We start from the raw sequence: 16058 nt of genomic DNA, 5'->3' as shown, positions 1-16058 counted from the left end.
TGTGATTTATCAATTTTGTTCCTTAAATGGAATGGTTCAGAGATGAATATTGACATGAAATAAGGGAGGACATAGGACAAGAATGGAGAAGTTAGGAAAACAGAGAGAGGTTGATACTGGATGCTATAGAGGATTGATGGACTATCTTGGTAGTGAGGTGGTTGGAGGACATTTCTAGATGGGTGATATTCTGTTCCATTCACAGTTGTTTTCATGATGACAGTAGAGATTTCTCTGCTGGAGGCCCTCTCTCTAGTATTGAGTGAAGTCTACTCTTTCCACAGATGTGTGAGTGGAGTTTCAGAGACTCAAAGAAATAGTTGTATCCTGCCCCTGCCCCCAGGCTGGGTCTTTATGGAAGAGAACAAAGATATCCATCTAGAAACAAGATCCTTAGAGACAAGAAGCTCCTGGGTTCCTGAAAATTTGCAAAAGTAGTGGAGAAGAAGCCTTGGATGTCCACAGGTTGCACAGGTGGGGAAGGCGTCTAGCTAATTTTGCTAAGATCTCAAAGGTCAAGAAACCTCAGCTGACATCTTAACCAACATTTACTGAAAAGCAGTTATGTAGTAGACATTGAGAGAGGCCCTAGAACCAAGCCTTCTCACTAGTCCTTTGACATAGTTAGCACAGTGGCAAGACCAAGTTCCCAGCCTAACAGAGGGTGAGCGTGGTGCATGGGAACCAGAAAGATGCTGCTCTTTCTACACCCTCCCCCTGCAACACTCTGTTGCCGTAAACTTCTCCAAACAACTGAGGTGTCAGTCTCTATGCCGGTAGAATTTCATATACAACCACCAAAGAGGTACAGAAAGTAGATTCTATTTAATCCTCCCAACAGCCCCAAGATACAGATCATACCGCCATTTTGAAGAAGGGCATGGTGAGAAGAGGAGATTCATAGTTACAGGTGTGAGTAGATTTTAAAGTCCGCTAAGCCAAAGTTGATTGATTGATGCCTTTGCCACGTTCTCTCTGTAGGACCTTGAGCAAAATTCCTCACCTCTATGAGCTTCCGTTTTCTCTGAACAAAGAGATCTTACAGGTTTGTGTGAGGATTACAGCAGAGTGCTGGTCTCTTTGTAAATACCAATAAAATGGTGGTGTTACTATTTTGGTATTTTCTTGCAAACAATTTTTCACATTTGTAGGCATTAGATGTCTAATATTTTAGAGAGAAAAATTAAATAAAAATAAAATTATCTTCCTAAACTAGACTGCCATAGTCACGTTACCTCCTGCTTATAGATTACAATGAATCTTTATATTCTTTGTGTGGAAAAATCTGCTTAATTGATCAGCTCTGCCAAGTTCTTATAAAGACTAAAAAAAAAGGTGAAGAGGCAGCAGAGAGGAAAAATAAAAATATTCTTTATGTCGTCTTTTTCTGTTGACATTAGTATTTCCTCTCCAGCAGAGAGGAGTAAAACTAATACTGGGGTGCGTCATACTCGGAAGGAACCAGAGCTGCTCTGGAATTAGCTGGTTCTGAACTGGAAGGGTTAGGCCATCTCAAAATCGTTCATGGGCCAGTTCAAACAGGGTTCTTTGGCTTGTTGTTCTCTTTTTAAAGAAGTTCCAGGTCATAAAGGAGGAAACTGCACGACCTGTTCTGACTTTGGCCCTTGCCCTGGTCATGCGGTCATGTTGGTGCAGCAATGGAGTGAGTGTCCATGGCCCAGATGCATAAGCAGAGAATGGGTTGCAACTCAGACTCTTGACTGAGAAACCTTCTGTGCTGCTTCAGATGAGGGGCTGTTTCTTTCCCCTTCCTTCCTCTTGAGGCTGAAATGCGGAGGCACTGAGAGCCTCACGCAGGACTGACCTGGATGAAAGGGTCTTTGTGAAGAGAAGGCCATTTATCAACCACAGGGCCATTTTGGCTAATGACTGAACTGTAGTCACTGCTGCTTATGGCAACTTTACATCCAGCCCTAGAGTCTCACCTTCGCCAGCCAATCTGTAGGCCTACACTGATGCGTGCTATGCTGACCTGGTGTTTTGTGGGGACTTTCTCTAGGTTTCCAAGTGTTTAATTTTTATTGCATTTGAGGGACTAAGGAGAAGGCCTGGGGGGGTGGGGGTGGGACAAAGAAAAACACTTTAAAAGGGAGACTTTTTTCAGGGACTTTAGCCAATGTTCCAAAGAGCTGTGTTGATGAAATGAGGCAGCTCAAGTGAAAACAAATTGAATTTGGAAAAAAAAAAAAAAATCCTCCACCCAGTGGCAGTTGGAGCTTCCATTCTGTGTTACTTGTAACTTCCTGGAACCACGTTTGCTTTGCTAAGCAGACTGAATCATTTAATCTGTCAGCTTCTCTCTGCCCCTGCCAGACCTCACTCAAGGAACACTTCCAGGGCCATGGGAGTTCACCGAGGCCTCTCTGCCTGTCCAGGCCACTCCCTGGAGGCCACGTACCCACAGCGCAAATTTCTCTGTCCTAATTCAAGGCTGCTTAAAGTCAGGGGAGAGCATTTCTGTTCCCATCCACAGAATAGATCCAAAGGATACGATAACAGCAAAAACTAGTCTTTTATTGCGTGCTCCTCGTGTGTAGCAAGCACCAGACTGAGAACTTTATATCCATTAATTCATGAGTTCTTTACAGTGAGGTGATACGGAGAGCGAATGTTCTTCTGGCTTTACCGATGAGATGCCTGAGCAGGACTCTACTCAGAAGGAGTGGAAATTCTAGAGGGGAGGCCAGCACACAAAGAAACCACAGGACAGAGTGACAGTGTGGGCCACGTCTAGAGATACTAAGGAGGAATGAGCAAGTCGCTCTAGCTCTAGACCCAATAAAGGAAGACCTGAAGAGAAGGTAATGCTTGGACAAGAACTGAAAGACAGAAAGAAGTTTACCTAAGAGTTGTTGTCAGAGAGACCAGCAGGGTCAGAAGCATGGAGACGTGGACCTGAATGGTACGGCAGAACGATGGAAGGGGTCTAGTGTTGTTCCCATGTCAATTGTAAGGGAAGAGGGCGAAGAATGAGAATGATCACCAATATCAAATTTTCCAGCCTCCTTTGAAGTTAGATGGAGCAATATTCTGATTTCCTTTCCAGCCAACAGAATGGGGCAGGAGGTGATAGGCATGTCTTCCAGGTCCATAAACATTTTCGTGAGCAATCCTTTCTCTCTTTCCCCATATTCTGGCAGACAGAGAGAACTCTGAGAACCCAGAGGAGGGTGACCCACGAGACCAAAGGAAACAAGGGCTCTGAGTTATGGCCTGAAGCAATCACCCCTTTCTCAGCCAACCTACGTTAGATGGTGGCAGGCATGAGAAATGGATTCTTGCTGTGTCATTCTGTGGAAATTTGGGGATTATCTGTTCCGGCACTTTGTCTACCCTAACTAACCTGGGGGCTCAGTGAAAGGAAGACAGCCACCTAGTCCCTGAGAGCCTTGCATACGGGGAGGCAGAGTTTAGGATTTCTCCTGAAAGGGATGGGGAGCTGCTGGAGAATGTTTAGCCGTGGAATGCCCAGAGTTCAGCTTAGAAGTTTGCTCTGGGTGTTGTGTGTGCAGTGGGTTGGAGCTAGAGGCAAGATAGTGGAAACGGAAAGAGGTGTGGTTGACTAGGGGTCTATCTGTGCCGCCCTCCAGAGTGTGCCTACCTCTTATTCTCTTGTTCTGTTTTTGTACCCTGTGGACGTTGTAGATATAGCAAGGCCTTGTGAGATCGTAGAAGCCTCCAATGGCATAAATGAATGAATGACTTCAACCACTTTGTGCTAACCATGGTGCACGTGATGACACACACCATCTCGTTCGAAACTCAGCGCAGTCCCAGGAGGAAGATATCATCATTGTGAGCAAATGGGTAAGAAAACAGTGACTTAAGACGCCTTGTGCTACTTTCCAGAAGACCTAGAGCCACTAAATTCTAGAGCTGAGGCTCGAACCCTGGACTCTCTGACTCCAGAGCTCACACCCCATTCATTACACCCTGCTTGCTCAGTAATCTTGAAGTAAGAAGGAGCTTCCAGGGTTGAGTTTAACAGTCCCCATGGTGGGGAATCCCTTTTACTACATACTACTTATGTGGCTTCTGCCTGGTATATGTTGTGACAGGAAATAGCCTCACTTATCACAAGTTCAATGACATTTAGAACCCTTTAAGTCCTCAGATATGTGGAACAAGTTTTTCATTTTACAGATGAGGGAATTGCCTCCTTCAAAAATGGGAAGGAAAGGGTTACACAGGCCTGCGATATAGTCTTTCCCTTTCCTGGGGACACCCTGGGGGAAGAAATGTGACCTGGTCAAATCTCCTTGTAAATAAGCTATTAAGGATTCCAGGGGAAACCACTGATGGTATTTATTAGTGGCAGAATTTCTATCTTTGGGATCCTTTTAGCAGCCTGTACCTCACCCTTCTAGGATTGCTTATGGTAAATAAACCTGGAATCTACTGATTCACGGGGCACGACACCCTGGAAAATGTCACCTAAGCTATGTAACTGCAGGAGTATAAAATGGAAATGTTTCGTGACTAAAAGAGCTGGCTTTCATGTAAGCAATGTGTTTGGATACATCTTTTAGAGACCTGTGTGTTAAATCTGGGCCAGAGCAAGTCCTAATATGACAAGAAAGGGCCCGGGAAGTGGTATTGGCTGTCCCAGCCTCTCCCCACTTTCCCTGGGCCCCATGATTACTTGTAGCTTAGAAATGATTTGTAAAGCTTGATACTTGGTAAGAGATTTGTTTCTTGTGAGTCTCATTTGAAAATCCAACCTTTGTGTTATGTCTGAAACATACTGCTTTATCCAAGATCACAGAGTTTGTCAGCAATGGAAGATTAAGTTTCAGACCTCTTACCTCCTGTATCCCAGACCAGTTTAATGCTGAGGTTTCCTCTGCTTCTCCATCTTCCTCATCTTCTGCATCTTCTTCATGACTTTGATGATGATGATGATGATGATGATGATGATGATGAAGGGGATGACAACAGTCTTGGCAAAGCAACTACCTTTGCTTAAATACCTACTATGTATCAGACACAATGCTACGTACTCTATAAATACAGTGTGAACAACACAAACGTGTATAAAATCTCACTACTTATATAAAACAGATGGGCACAGAGCTTTCCTTATGAAACTTCCAATATTCAACCCACCAAACAGCAACTTCATATGGCTCTGCCTAATTCTATATGTCAAGTAATCTAAGTTAGGTGACCAAAGAAAGCGCCTCTGAAGATCTTCAGTCTGAATGGTAAGAGGGAGCCTAGTATATAAACATCAGAAGAGAGACTATCCCATGAAAAGGGAAGCTTCAACTGTAAGGGCTCTTAGCAGGGAACCAGTCTGGGAATTTGAGACACTGAAAGAGTACTGATATGATTGGGGCAGAGTGGGTGAGACAGAGTGACAGGAGTCAAGTGTGGACAGGGAGGCAGGAACAAAGCAAAGCCCCTGGGCTTTATAGGCAGAACTAAAGAGGTTAAGTTTATCTTAAGTGGGTTTTGACTTCGGGTAGGAGCAGGGGAGATGAGATGTGATTTACATTTTTAAAGAGTCTCTCCAGCTGCCAAGAGGAGAATGGATGACAGGGCGCAAAACTGGTGACAGGGAGACCATGTGGGATGCTTCTGTCGTGGGTCAAGTAAGAGCTAACGTGGCCTAAGCTGGAGTGATGGCAGTGGGGATGGAGATGACTCATTAGACGTGGGGCTAGTTTGCTTGCCTCAGATAGGCAGACATTGCCCATGTTCCCAACAGCCACATCATGAAAGCTCTTATTGGTGTTTCGAGAATGTTTGCTAACAACCTGTCAGCTTAGAGCAGGCTGTGGAAGCAGACAAGTGTTGTACTCATCTACTTTGATATATGACTTGTGAATAAGATATTGCAAGTTTATTCTCTCCTTTGTCTCAGAGAAGGATTTGCTTTGGGTGGGGGTGGGGAGCATTTGACGGGAGGCACTTATAGGGGGTCTGTCTTTGGTGTACGAGAAGCTGGAGACTGGAGCTCCTATGTGCCTCTCCAGAAAATGAAACTGCTTCCAGGTCCAGAGATAATTAGACAAAAGTCTCATGGCTGCAGTGAGCAGAAAAGAAGGGCTCTGATGGGCAGATTCTTGGCATAGCTGTTCAAGACACACAAGGGCTTGCCCAGTGACCAGGAGAGTAGGGGCTACTGAGGAAAACTGGCTGAGGATTAATTGAATGATGAGAAGGAGCATGAGGATGAGAGGAAAGGGAGTTCGGGGTCTGGGACAGCGCCCGGGCTGCCTTTGCAGGCCAGTTCCCTAACAATGCGTTCTGGGCGAAGTCAGGGGCTTGATTGAAGCTTAATTCAGATTCTTTGAATGTGCCTTAAGGAGACAGACTAAGAAATGATCTGATGAAATGCAATGGGAAGCAAAACTTGGCAAGGGCACAGTGGCAAATGAGCTAAGAATATGGGGGGATATCCTGCCAGGCCCCCTTCCCCCAAGGACCACCCTCAGCGTATCCGGAGAAATCAATCAATCGGACAGGACTGGATGGCTCCCACAGGACAGCAATGGGGGACCCCTGTGAGGGTTGGGGGTCTTCCATTGACAAACAGGATTTGAGTCTCAACAGAGCATTAAGACGGGTCAGTGAAGGCACAGGGGAGGAGCTCAACGTCTCTTAGTATCCTGTGGGCTACTCAGCAGGGCCAAATGCTATGCCCACTCCTGGACTCTGCCCACGGAATTATAGGCCCGCCTCCCACTTTGTGTGAAGGCCCTGGAGCAGGAGATGTGACATGATTTCAATGTCCCACCACACTGGGGAAATCTGTAAGAACCTTGTCGAGGGGCCACAAAATTCAGCAAGTCCGCAAACCATTCCCTGCCCTTGCACTTGAGCAGGCCAAATCTCCCTGTGCTGCCTCTTTCCTCTCTTGGGCATTCTTAGTTCTCTTCTCTGAATGTCTAGCTTGATATATGCATGATCACTGAGGCAGTCACCTCCCCATGAAGGTCTTCCTATCTGCCACCCACAGGGTCATCTGCCAGGGACATCAAAATGAAAGGTTGGAAAGAACTTCATATAGATATTCTCCTTTTTATATATTCAACTTCTTCCTGCACCTCTCATCAATTGTATAAGTGAATTTATACCAAAACAACCTCTTTACAGTATCCAAAGTGCTTTACCCAATATATCTCTGCATCTCACTCTTTTGTGAAATAGCTATTATTCTCCCCAACTGACTGGTGAGAAAACAGGCTCAGAGAGGGTGAGACCTGCCCAAAGTCACACAGCAAGTTTTATGCAAGAGAAGGGCCTGGCACCCAGGTCTCCTGGTTTCCATCTATCTCATTCACCCCTATCTAATGCTGTTTTCATTATCTTCTTTTCTTAATCTGCCATCTCAAAGGGTAAAATAGAACAAAATAGTATCCTCTGTCGCCGTGTCTACGCAAATGTGGATACAGCCTCTAGTTTACTTTCCTTTAGCTCAGCTGAGACAAACTCTCATCTGGAAAAAATTTGTTCCTTAACAAACATTTCCAGGCTCATTGACTGCCCCCTCCAACCTCATACTTTTTGATCCAACCCTCTCCCCCGTGACTATTCGTAATGATTAAAAAAACACAAAAAACAACAAAAAAACTGTTATTTCACACTACTGTCTGTTCCGTTGCAAAATCTCCCTTCCCTATTCCAATTACCCTCCCCGATCTTTGACTTAGGAGACTTCTACTCATCCTTTGAGTGCCAGGAATACTACCCTTGACTTCCGAGTGGGTTGAATGGGCTGTCTCTGCTCCCACAGCCTCTTCTCCATGTTTCTTCCATCATAGCACTTACCAGACTATATTATAATTGCCTGTTCATATGCCTTGCCTCCCCTTCTGGCCCAGAAGCCCCTTGAGGGCAGGGAGTTCCTATCTTTAGCATTTAACACAGATTTTGACCCATACTAGCAGGCGCTCAAGAAATATTTCTGGCCCTGATCGGAAATCACACACTACACAGAGATACTTACATTTCTAGGCAATTAGTTTCTAATAAGTAAATAACCATTTTCTTGCATCTAGAAGCAATTTCACTGGCCTTTTCTGATCATCGTACATGCATTAAAATATACAGTTCTGAAGTATTCCGTTAGATGAGTTTTGACTTCTGTATATACCTTAGTAACCAACATCCCAGATAAGCATAGACTCCTTCCACCTGTATTCTTCCTTGCTTTCAGCCCACAAGAGCAGTCTTTTAAACACCTTGGCCCCAGCTAAGAATCCTAGTTTTAAATCCATATCTGAATGTGATCTGTCCTTTACAAGTGCAAATCTTGGCCCCAAGGACCATGATGGCTGCAGCCAATCGGCAGGATCATGGTAAATGATGCAATGCATGGCATGACTCTTTTGAGCAGAAATGGCGCATCTGTAACGTATAGTCAGACGAATAACATTTTGTATCCCTCTCATTCACGGTCAGTGGTCAATGCAAAACCTTCCCTTCTCCTGGCCGATGCAAAGAAGTCCCAAGCAATCCAAATCAGCTAGGAACAGATAACGGAGTCCAGGGTCTTAAATCATCCTTAGGCTTGCGGCCTGGTTTTCATTTGGTCCTGGAGAATGTCTTTTCCTTCCATGGATTGTGGGCCAATGTTTCTTTTCCTGCTGATTTATGACCTCCTATAAATTAACAGAGGCCTTTCAACTGGGAAATTCACATCCCAAAGACATGAATCTTCCATACATAATTCCTCCCCAAGGAAGCCAGAGTTAGCTCTCAATTACATACAGTGATGGAGATGCATGGTGGCTGAAACGATACAAGTGCTACTTCTATTCCAATTGGAACCGTCACGCCAAGTCCTAGGAAGAGAACAGTCAGATTTGTATCCCAGAAGCATGAAAGCTTTGCCTGCTCAGGGCAGAGGAAGGGGTTTGATCCATCTTTAGTTTCAGTAAATATTGGTTTGTTGAATACCTCCCATGAGATGAGAGATACAGGGGCACAGGAACACATTGTCTCCTTTCAAAGGATTCTCAGTTGGCAGTGAAGAGAGACGCATCTATGACTATATGCAAGCTAATGTTTTCCCCTTGTTTGGAGATCATTTTTTACCAGTATTTTTAGTGACTTGGGCATCAAAAGTCACAATGAAATGGAAAACAAGACACTAAATTACAATTTTATTGTCTGGTACTGGATTTCTTTTATTCATTTCTTCTTTTCTTTTAACATTCGCCGTCATTAGGTACCAGATTTTGTGCCTGGCACCGGGAATAATGTCAGAAAGAAGAGGTGGTCCTTAACTTGCAAGGGGTTCATAACGATGGTGGCTGAGGATCTGTGGGCTGTGCTCACAAATTGCACATCAGGTAGGCACAAGTGTGGAGTAAAACAGAGATTCAAAGTTTGAGGTAGAAAATTTACTATGGATTGTATCTCTCTTAAGCTGATTTTTTTTCTTACTGAGAAAGGAAAAAAATGGGTTACAGTAGAAAAAACTCAGAACAAGGAATCACAAGGCTGGCTGTCTACTCCCAGATCCTTTTCCCATTAGCTGGTGATTTGATAAAAGTCATTTGAACTTTTAGCCCCAATTCCTTCATATGTACAATGGGAGAAATGCTTACCCTGGGAGCTGGAAGTTGTGCGTGTGTGTGTGTGCGTGTGTGTGAGTGTTTGATAAGAATCATCTATGTACAATTCATTCTTCCACACATTCACCACCCATTTATTCATTCCTCTGAATAAACCTTTGTTTATCCTACACAGTAGTTTTTTGTAGCTGCTGCAACAAATTACCACTAACTTGGTGACTTAAAAGAACAGAAATCTATAATCTCACAATTCTAGACGCCAGAAGTCAAAAATTATATCACTGGGCTGAAATCAAGGCGTAAGCAGGGAAGACTCTAGGGGAGAATCTTGCCTCTTCCAGCTTCTGATGGCTGCCAGCATTCCTTTGCTTGTGGCCACATCACTCTAATCTATATCTCTGTGGTCATATTGCCTTGTCTTCTTCTGTCTGTAATTTCCTTTGACCTCCTTCCTATAAGGACACTTGGGATTGCATTTAGGGCCCACCCAAATAATCCAGGGTAATTTCTCCATTTCAAAATCCTTAACCTGATTACATCTGAAAAATCCTACTTTTGCCATATAGGGTAATATTCACAGGCTCCCAGTGTTAGGATGTCTTTTTTAAGGCCATTATTTAGCCTGCCACATCCTGTATTTGTGTGTTTGTTTGCTTGGCACTTTGAGAGTGGGTAAAATACATGGATTAAGAGTATGGACTTTGGAATCAGAGTACTGTCTCTGCAACTTCCTAGCTGTGACTTTGGGTAAGCTACTTCCATTATAATAACATGGACCACATGAGATTATATGCATCAAGTATTTAGCACCATTAGTTCAGGATATTAAGTAAGTACTCGACAGATATCAGAAACTACCAACATTAGGTGCTCATGGTCTAGAGTTAAAAGTCTTTGTCCTTTCCATTGGAGAACTCAAGATCTAGTTGAGAAAATATGGAATAAACAGGTTCAATGAAGTACAATAATTGCTATTAGCAAGGAAAGCCACGGCTGTGGGAACACAGAGTCGAGCCATATATCCTGCAGGGTAGGAAGGAGATGGAGGAATCTTGATGGATAAGAAGTTGTTAACCCAGAAGGAAAAGAGAATGCAGGTGGGGCAGCATGTGTAAAACAAGGGCATGATAGCAGATGAATGGATAAGGAAGATGTGGTACATATATACTATGGAATACTACTCAGCCATAAAAAAGAACAAACTAACGCCATTTGCAGCAACATGGATGCAACTAGAGATTATCATACTAAGTGAAGTAAGTCAGAAAGAGAAAGACAAATACCATATGATATCACTGATATGTGGAATCTAAAATATGGTACAAATGAACTTATCTACAAAGCAGAAACAGACTCACAGACATAGAGAACAGACTTGTGGTTGCTAAGGGAGAGGGGGTAAGGGAGAGGGATGGACTGGACTGGGAATTTGGGGTTGGCAGATGGAAACGATTACATTTAGAATGGATAAACAACAAGGTCCTACTGTATAGTGCAGGGAACTATACAATCTCCTGAGCTAAACCATAATGGAAAAGAATATTAAAAAAGAATGTATATACGTGTAAAACTGAGTCACTTTACTGTACAGCAGAGATTGGTACAACATTGTCAATCAACTATATTTCAATTAAGAAAAACAAAAAAAATCAATAAAAAATTTAAAACTTCTGTTTGATAAAAACTGTTCAAAAGGTGGAAAAAAAGGTCATGATAAAGGGCAAGGCTTACTGGGGAATAATATGGAATCTGAGCAGGACCAGAGAGATGCCAGGGGCTTGTTTGTGTGGGGCTGTTAGTGCCCGGCAGGGTCTGCCTGCTGGGCACGCAGCCTGTGCAGTTGCCCTCACCCTGCACTTGAAAAGGTCTTGTGCTTTGCTTAATGCTTTGCTCTTGCTGTCCTGAAATTCCTAATAATTTTTTAACAAGTTCTGCATTTTCATTTTGCATGGGGCCCTGCAAATTCTGTAGCTAGTCCTGGTGCCAAGAAAAAGAGTGTAGGCTTTTTCTTAAGGACAAGAGCTTCCTATTAAAGGATTTTAAGCGGAGGAGAGCATAAGCAGACGCAGGTTTTAAAAACATCAGTCACAAGTTGTTTCTGGGGAGAAAGATGGATGGGATGGCTGTGGTAACCGTTGAGGTTAGAGGGTCTGGCCTAAGGCAGGGAGGACAGGATGGAGGCAACATCAGAGCTGATTTATTTAGTGAGTAGAAGTAGATTGGATGCTGAAGGTACAGAGAAGAGAGAAAATCAGGATCATTCCCATGTTTTTAGCCCCAGTGATGGAATGAGGCAGGACCACTGATGAGACAGGGGACCCAGGCAGTAGGTAGCCGCAAATGCCGTAAGGAATAATGCTCTTGATTTGCAAGGGACTGCAGAACTCTCCTCCTCCTTTTCCTCCCCTGCGTCTCCCCTTCTCTGTGTCCTTTTCCCTTTCTTCTCCCTCCTCCTTCTTCCTTTTGTGGAGCTGGGGAGATCAGTCTAATCCAATTGGAGAAAGTGAGACAGATTTCAGACTTTACAAAAAGTGTCTTTTCCCTTCTGTCCCCCAAACAGCTTTCAAGCTGCCGAGAGCTTTCCTACCTAGTGGTCTTTTTCCTGCAGATCTGATCCCTCTGACTCTAAGGTTTGTCTAACTATCCTCACCTCCCTCCCCACACCCATGCCTTTCCACACTCACCACACACACATAGACACTTAACTCACTTATATCCTCATTCTTCTGGCTGTTTAATTGACAAGTCCTCGGGAAAGTCTTCACTGATTTAAGCATTGCCTCCAAGCCCACTACCATGACACACATGTGACACACCACACACACACACAAAGGCACATATACTTCATTCTCCATTATATACTTCCCTGATTTCCTGTCCTTTCCATTTTTTTCAGGACTGTCACAGCAGTAATATGTAAATGTTTGTGTAATGCCCCTTCTCTCCCATGAATCTATAAGCATCAAGAGACAGAAACCATGACCACTTTGCTCGCTGTGTCACAGAACCTGGAAAAGAATAAGTGATAAATTAATATTTTCTGAATGCAGCAATATAAATGAATGAATGAATGAATGAATGAATGAATGATGAATGCAAGAGGTGGGTTATAATGATGACGGTGGAAGCCACCCGGAACACACAGAACACATAACGCAAATCTTTGGGAGGCCTGTGTACTCTGACCCTGTAATATGGGTCCCTGGCTAGGAAGATCTAAGAATGGCAGCTCTCAAAGTGGGATATTAGACGACTTGATTACAGTGAGAATTGCATATTGATCAGCACTTTACAGTTTATAAACTGCTTTTACTAGAATTATCTCCTGTGATTCACCCAGCAGTGCTGAATCAGAGGAGTTATTATTCCCAATTGCAAATGAGAAAAAGGAGACTTGGGAGATGCTATAATTGCCTAAGATGTGAGCAAGGCGAAGTGGCAGGCTTAGTGTTCCCATCCATGAGTATCTGCGTCTGCAGCCTGTGCTTTCTTCTGCGCACCTCGGTGCCACTTACGCTAGGAGGCGCTTACCAAGCCCCCGCTCCGCGTCAGGCTGTGTGCTCTGGCAGCCGAGATGAACCTGACTCCGCAGTGAGAGGTAAATGGATGACTAGGCAGGATGGCACACACCCAGTGTGAAAGGGGCCCACAGAGGGGACAGCTGAGTCAGCTCTGGGGTTGGCTGGGCATTGGGGGCCAAGCACACAGACCCAGGCAGAGGCAGTGGCTTCCAGACTAATCCCTGGCGAGCTGGGGTAGCAGAGCAATTGAGAAATGATCTCAGAGACACATGGGGAGGGCCTTGGCCCGGCTCACTCGGGCTGTGGACGGTCAGCTCCTGGGGGGCCCACTTAGCGGGAGATGCGGGAACTGACTTCCATCCTCAGTCCTTCCATGGCCTTTTGCTCTCCTTCCAGTCCTCTCTCCCTTTCCTGGCATTTTCTCTTGCTGGCTTCTCATCACAGACCTCATTCTTTGTCCTCGGTTTTGAGTAAAGAAACAGCTGACAAGATTCACGGTGATGCTCCCATGAATAAGCAGAGAAGGAAACTGTGTCTATTAAGAAAAGGGAGAGGAAAGGAATATGAAAAAGAATATGTATATACATCTGTATAACTGAATCACTTTGCTGTACACCAGAGGCTAACACAACATTGTAGGTCAACTACTCCTCAATAAAAAAATTAAAAAAAAAAAAAAGAAAAGGTAAAGTCACACTGACCCTAAGAGAAGTAAAGACCAATAGTGGGATGCCATTCAGTGTGGTTGTGCCTTTACGTACCTGTGTGAGTGGTATTTGAAGTGGAGTGATGAGGTCTGTTACAGAGAAAGCTAATTTCTTCACTTACTTTGGAGCAGGGCAGAGCATGTCTTTTGAATGGGCATAATTTGGTGTACTTCCCCACTCTACCGTCTAAGTTCGATGGTGGTGAATTGCATCATCACCTTGAGGCTTAGTTTCCTCCTCTATAAACTGAGGACAATAATACCTACCCTATGGGGTGATTGTGAGAATTAAATCAGAGAACATATGGGGAGTGCTTGGTCCAGCGTCTGTTTTATGACTGCTTTTTGCTAAAGGGGAGCTGTTCATATGATCTTTCATTCAACTCACATTTACTCTGATCTTCTGGACACCAGATGGAGAATGTACAGATAAGTCCCAGACCTTGATCTCAGGAACTAGTTTAAGAGTGAGAAAGATACACGAAAGCAAGTGTGCAATGAGTTAGAAGTACTCATTGAGATAGAAAAATGACAAAGAACTTTGAGAGCACAGAAGAAAATGGAATGTTTCTGAACTGGGGGATAGAGGGAGTCAGAGAATCCTTCACAGGGGGAGGAATGAGTTGAAGTTCTCTGCTAGAGACATCTGGGGGACGGATCCACCTGCACAAGGCCACAGAGTTATCCGGTGACTCAGTCAGTATGGGGGCTTCCCAACAGTGGCCCTTTATCAGCCTGATGCATTTTGAAGACTTTGGTTTGGATTAGGAAGAGAACTTGTGATACCTTGGGTGACTGATGTGAAATGAAACAGTCGGAACATTTAAGAACACAGGCTTTGGAGTCAAAGATCTAGGTTCAAACCTGGACTTCACTGCTTTACTTACTAGTCGTGCCATATCAGGCGAGTTACTTCACATCTGTGGACCTCACTTTCATCATCTGCAAAATAGTGGAACTAGATCCAACTTCACAGAGCTGGCCCAAGGATACAGGCGCAGCACTTACTACAGCAGCCTGGTACCCAGTGAATGATGTGCGTGCGTGTGTGTGTGTGTGTGTGCATGAGAGGGACCAAGAGTGAGAGAGCTTGTGCCTATCTATGAGTTAGCATTTAGTGAGTGCTTACTCTCTATGGGAGAAACTGTGCTAATTATTATATGTGCATGATCAGGTGAAACGGGTTATATTGAACCCATCTTACAGAGGGGAAAATGAAGTTTCAGAGAAGTCAAGTAATTTGTCTTAGGTCACAAGGCTAGAAACTGGCGGAGCCAGGATTCGAATCAGTTTGCTTGATGCAACAGCACTGAAGTATTTGCTGTCCTTCTAATACCCACTGAAGTGCAAGCTGCCTCTCTTGGCCTTGAGCTGTTCTCTGTGGCTAAGTTTCCAGTTAACATGCAGCCCAATCAGAATTAGAGACCCTTTGAAGCATGAAGTCCCCAAAATAGCAGGTTGCAACTCTTGGGTGAGAAGGTGCCCCACCCAATGCTTCCTCCAAAGCCTCGGAGGAAGGAAAAAGAAGCGAGGAGAGAGGACTTTACTCAAAAAGGTGACACATGTTTTCCGGGAGCTGCCTCCAGAGATGGGATGGAGATTCTGAGCATGGTGGTTTTAAACGTTTCATTCAATTTTTCAGTATTGCTTCAGGCCTGGGCAAGGTTGGACCGTTGAGTCCAAAGCAAAAATGGAAAAAAAAGGCTTTAAACTGCAGGTGGAAGGAAACCATTTCACTGTGTCTGTTTCACATGGTTCTGCTTGTGGGAATGAGCTAACCAGATTCTACTGCCCTGGTTATCTCCGGAAACGGGGATCCTGTTTGGGGAAGTTGTAGGGAGTGAGAAAGAGGTTTGGAAAAAATGGGCTTTAGCTTTGAAAAGGTGGGATTGACCTTGCACAGTGGGTTTCCTGAATTGCACTGCTTGACTGCCCACTGTTTAAGTGGTACTGAGCGCTCTGCCTGGTGCTGGGCATTAGAGGGGTCCTGTAGGAGCAGAAGAGATGTAGTTTCTAAGTGATCTGATAGTGGAGTTTGTCCAAAGTACAGAACTAGCACAGAGGAGAAGGGCATGATGAACTAACTCTAGGTCAATTTTTTCCTTTTATGAGTCTTATTGTAAACACAGGGGGAAATATGTCTTTTCCAAATGATTACTTTCATGGAAGGAGGCTGAGTAAATATAAAGATTCATAGGAGGATGAAGATGTGCACCAGGGCACTTGTTTCTCAAGAACCACACTGGCAAGTTCAAGTTTCCATCTACCCTCTTCTCATCACAA

The 16058-nt window shown here is 44.2% G+C and overlaps 1 long non-coding RNA gene across 4 annotated transcripts in view; it reads left to right on the top strand.

The window, feature by feature from the left end:
• Positions 1–16058, top strand: part of LOC113619769 (uncharacterized) — a 202266-nt gene that overhangs the window by 166670 nt on the left and 19538 nt on the right. For 3 of the 4 annotated variants that reach the window (XR_003432523.1, XR_003432521.1, XR_003432524.1), the window contains exons 2-3: positions 3667–3828; positions 9200–9323. This is a non-coding gene — a long non-coding RNA (uncharacterized LOC113619769). Of the gene's footprint in view, positions 1–173; positions 475–3666; positions 3829–9199; positions 9324–16058 lie in introns of those variants that run through there. The other variant, XR_003432522.1, reaches the window with a different exon arrangement.

The sequence above is a fragment of the Aethalodelphis obliquidens genome, unplaced genomic scaffold (genome assembly GCF_003676395.1).
Source record: "Aethalodelphis obliquidens isolate GAN/ISIS:26980383/991018 unplaced genomic scaffold, ASM367639v1 scaffold7, whole genome shotgun sequence".
Classification (NCBI taxonomy): domain Eukaryota; kingdom Metazoa; phylum Chordata; class Mammalia; order Artiodactyla; family Delphinidae; genus Aethalodelphis; species Aethalodelphis obliquidens.
Note: the sequence above shows the minus strand (reverse complement) of the source record. Positions and strands in the feature narration are given on the sequence as shown.